We start from the raw sequence: 5,110 nt of genomic DNA, 5'->3' as shown, positions 1-5,110 counted from the left end.
TTGAGAATGATGGAGAGAGAGCAAGGAGGACACGCAGGCACGGAAAGCCCGAGGTCCTTCCGGCAAAGCGCTCACCTGCGAGGAGCAAGAGAATGGAGAACAGAAGGAGGTCGCAGGACGGGGAGGCAGGGAGAGTCCGAAGTCCTTACTTAGGCCGGTTTACACGAACACTGCCGAGAAGGAGACATTGATGATGATGATGATGATGTGAAGTTGAGAGTTGTTTGCTCCGGCGGGTCGGGGTCCCTCCAGACCCCAGTGTTTGCCATCGTAACTTACGAATGTGCATTGGGGTTGCGAATTACCCCATCGCGATTACAAAGGGGTCACAGTGTACCCACGGAGCAGAGAGCACCCCCGGTCCTCATGAAGGCCGGTTTATGCGTAACTTGGGGCCCATTTGGCTAAGCGCTCGCCTGCGAGGAGCAGGAGAACGGAGCAGAAGGAGCATGGAGAACTAGGAGGCTGTGAGAGTCCGAGGTCCTTACTTAGGCCGGTTTACGCGAACACTGCCGAGAAGGAGACGTTGATGATGATGATGATGATGATGTGAAGTTGAGAGTTGTTTCCTCCGGCGGTTCGGGTCCCCCCAGACCCCAGTGTTTGCCATTGTAACTTACGAATGTGCATTGGGGTTGCGAATTACCCCATCGCAATTACAAAGGGGTCACAGTGTACCCACGGAGCAGAGAACATCCCCGGTCCTCATGAAGGCCGGTTTACGCGTAACTTGGGGCCCGTCCGGTTAAGCCCTCCCCTGCGGGGAGGAGGAGAACCAAGGAGCAGGATGTAGGAGGACTGGGATGTTAGAGGCGTCCGAGGTCCTCATGGAGGCAAGTTTACGCGAACACTGCCCTCTGCAAAGCTAAGCGTCCGACAGCGAGGCACAGGAGAACCGATGAGAAGGAGGAAGGAGGACGGGGACTCAGGGAGAGTCCGAGGTCCTCACTTAGGCTGGTTTACGCGTAACCTTTGGCTCTTCTGGCTAAGCGCTTGCCTGCAAGGAGCTGGAGAACGGAACAGAAGGAGGTAGGAGGACTAGGAGGCAGGGAGAGTTTGAGGTCCCCGCTTAGGCCGGTTTACGGGTAACCCGGGGCCCATCCTGCTAAGCGCTCGCCTTCGAGGAGCAGGAGAACAGAGCAGAAGGAGGTATGAGGACAAGGATGCAGGGGGAGTGCGAGGTCCTCATGGAGGCCGGTTTACGCGAACACTGCCCTCTGCAAAGCTAAGCGTCCGACAGTGAGGCACAGGAGAACCAAGGAGAAGGAGTAAGGAGGACTAGGAGGCAGGGAGTGTCCGAGGTCCTTACTTAGGCTGGTGTACGCGAACACTGCCAAGAAGGAGACGATGATGATGATGATGATCTGAAGTTGAGAGTTGTTTCCTCCGACTTTTCGGGGTCCCTCCAAACCCCAGTGTTTGTCATCGTAACTTATGAATGTGCATTGGGGTTGCGAAATACCCCATCGCCATTACTAAGGGGTCACAGTGTACCCACGGAGTAGAGAGCACCCCCATTCCTTGCGAAGGCCGGTTTACGCGTAACTTGGGGCCCACCCGGCTAAGCGCTTGCCTGCGAGGAGCAGGAGAATGGAGCAGAAGGAGGTAGGAAGGCGGCAAGGAGAGTCTGAGGCCCTCAAGGAGGGCGGTTTACGTGAACTCTGCCCTCTGTAAAGCCAAGCGTCCAACAGCGAGGCCCAGGAGAACTGAGGAGAGGGCCGGTTTACGTGAAGACTACCCTCTGTAAAGCTGAGCGTTTGCAAGCGCAGGGTAGAAGGACCAAGGAGAAGGATGAAGGAGACGATGATGTTGATGATGATGTGAAGTTGAGAGTAGTTTGCTCCGGTGGCTCGGGGTCCCTCGAGACCCCAGTATTTGCCATCGTAACTTACGAATGTGGTGTGGGGTGGCGAAATACCCCTTCATGATCACTAAGGGGTCACAGAGTACCCACGGAGTGCCCGCGGTGCCCACTTAGGCCGGTTTATGCGTAACCCGGGGCCCATCCGGCTAAGTGCTCGCCTGCAGGGAGCAGGAGAACGGGGGAGAAGGAGGAAGGAGGTCGAGGAGGAACGGAGAGTCCGAGGTCCTCGCTGAGGCCGGTTTATGTGAACACTCTCGAGAAGGAGACGATGATGATGATGTGAAGTTGTTGCCGTGGCGCTTCGGGGTCCCTCCAGACCCCAAGGTTCGCCATCGTAACTTACGCGATCAATGGAGGGTTGCAGCCAATTAGGTGCCTTTGTCCGATTCTGTGACGAGACCCGCTATAGCCGGGGTCCGCCTGACCCCCATCTGCCCCCACCGCGAACCGGAGCCCTGTTTCGCGACGAGACCTGGGTCCGCGCTGCCGGGGTCTGCGTGACCCCCCCCCCCCCCCCTTCTTTTTTATTTTGGTCCAGGCCGCACAAGGGTTAAGGAATTATGCTAGGACAAGCTGAATGAACCTTGTCTTGTCCTCACCTCCTCTACAGCAGTATTCAGTTCATGCTTCCAGTGTCGCCAATCATTGACCTTCTTTCAGGAGGAAATGTCAACCGTGAGTTAAAAGGAAAAAAACATCACTTGTAACTTCTTGCTAAATGATCTTTCTCATAGCATATTTGAATAAAACAAAGCTAGCATACCATCAAAGAGCATCTTTACCTGTCACCGAAGACACCAGCCCAACTCTGTCTGCCGCTTCTAATATTCATTTAGCAGAGAGCACTGGCTGTTTTTGCCTCGCCGAGACATCTTCTGCCATTTGTTGGTGTTTTAAGGAAAAATATACATACCACACCAACACACACAGAAAGAGAGCGAGAGAACAATAAAAGAGAAGCAACACAGTCTGACCTTTGACACCTGTTCCATTAAAAAAAACACTGAAAAAAAACCACTGAAAAAGAACAAAACAACGAGAGAGAAAAGTGAAGGGAAGAGATGTAGAAATTTGCAGGGATAAAACAGAATAAAAATGTTGGGAAGAGAATAAGATGGAAGAGAAAAGAATAGACTAGAGCAGCAGGGAACAGAAACAGTGGCTCTTCTAAGAGCCTTTGGGTTCACGGGTAAGAGGATCAATAAGTGCAATAAGAATGTGTAAGGTGGCTGAAAAGAATTATAAAACCATCAAATACATGGAAAGAAAGCGACTGGACTTCTTTAAGTTTCCTGGAGTCGTTTCACGTCTCATCCGAGAAGCTTCTTCGAGAAGCTTAACAAAAACAGTTCTGATAAGCACATTTGCAAAAACATCGAGAAGCTCAGTGATTAATCTCATCTTTCTTTTTACCACAAAATGTGCAAAGTTCTTCATCCCACTTGAGCATACACAACTATGCATGGCTGGACTGGAGGTGATTGACCTTAATTGTCACAATCGAGAGCATCAATGGAATTCGGTTACCCATTCAGTGTAGAAGACCAATTTCCAGTAGGAGTAAGTCTTTAGGTTTCTAACCCTAAAACTTTTAAATACACTTTAAGTGTATTTTACAGCGAAGGTCCAATATCCCCTACTCCCACCGTCTATATGAAAATGGCTAATTTTCACAATTTTCACCTGGGTCCGCTGGAGACTGTTGACCTTCGCTTAACCGGAGATTTTCTCTCAGCTGAACACGGGATACGCACACACACGCACACGCATGAAACGTGTACACTGATACTTATACACACTATCACCCTCCCTCCCGCAAATCAAAAGCTGGAGGCGCGATCAAAGATTGCAGCGGTCCCAGACCAGCTGTACACACTGGAATATTCTCCCATGTTGCTTGTCTGTGTTATATTGTGTTATGGTGTGTTGATATCTCTGCATTCCACATTATCCTTTTGTGTTACACATTTCAAAGTTTTTTTCCCTTGCTACCTAGCCTGACCTGTCTCCCCAGTGTGATTTTTGTGTAATGTATGTACGGTCTGCAAGGTCTGTCATCTCGGTTGTGGGCAACTGTAACTGACAAATAAAGGTTTTCTCATCATCTCATCTCATCATCTTGTCTTCCTTCTCTCACCACCAATGAGTGAGTCCTGCAGCAGTCCCTCAGTGCTCGTCTCGGGATGTTGTCAGGACCTGGGGCTTTGCGTTTGTTGATCCTGGCAAGGGATCGCCACACACTGCAGCGACAACTGCCAGCATCTAAGCAAGACTCTCTCTGTTTCTCTCATCATGGTCACCTAAATGCACAGTAATGGTAGGTTTTGTAATAAGGCAGATCGCGCTAACATAATATGCACTGTTAGGTGATTATTTATCTGCCGCATTAATGGGAGAGGACGTGCAAACGTTACCGCAACTGCTGGTCGGGCCACGACCAAAATGGAGACCCCAGAGACCCAAACAAACGTTCACAAAACTTACAGGGGAGCAGAGTCCGAAGCACAGTGCAGGTGGCCGGCCTGGGGCCCGATAGCACAGGAGGCCAGGATGGGACAGTTCAGGAGGCCGTCCACGAAGAAGGCCGTGGCGGCGCGTAAAAAGTTCAGTAGGCCGTCCACGAAGGAGGCCATGGCGGCGCGTAAAGAGTTCAGGAGGCCGGCCACGAAGGAGGCCGTGGCGGCGACAACCTCGTTTAGGAGGGCAGCCACGACGGCGATGACGACTAGCCAGCAGCCTAGAAAACGGCCAATGAAGATGAGGTGCCAGACGCAGACCGGATGGTGGTGTGCCAACAGCGGAACCAGGCACAGACGAGGAGAAGGAAGAGGCTGGACCCACTGAAGCCAAACCAGGCGGGGCTGGAGCTGATGCAGCAAGCGATGATGCGGATGCCGAAGGAGCTGATGCAGCAGGCGATGATGCGGATGCCAAAGAAGCTGCTGCAGGCGATGATGCGGATGCCGAAGAAGCTGCTGCAGGCGATGATGCGGATGCCGAAGAAGCTGCTGCAGGCGATGATGCAGGCACAAAGGCTGGACCAGACGAGGAGGCAGACACGAAGGCTGGGCCAGACGAGGATGCAGACACGAAGGCTGGACCAGGCGAGGGTGCAGGCACGAAAGCTGGACCAGGCGAGGATGAAGCCGGACCAGGCGAGGATGAAGCCGGGCCAGGCGAGGATGAAGCCGGACCAGGACCGGGCGAGGCTGAATCAGAATCAGAATACTTTATTGATCCCTGGGG

Source organism: Copadichromis virginalis, linkage group LG1, assembly GCF_057382275.1.
Source record: "Copadichromis virginalis isolate Kocher_CV1m ecotype Utaka linkage group LG1, C_Virginalis_male_GT1.1, whole genome shotgun sequence".
Classification (NCBI taxonomy): Eukaryota; Metazoa; Chordata; class Actinopteri; order Cichliformes; family Cichlidae; genus Copadichromis; species Copadichromis virginalis.
This window is presented reverse-complemented; position numbering follows the sequence as displayed.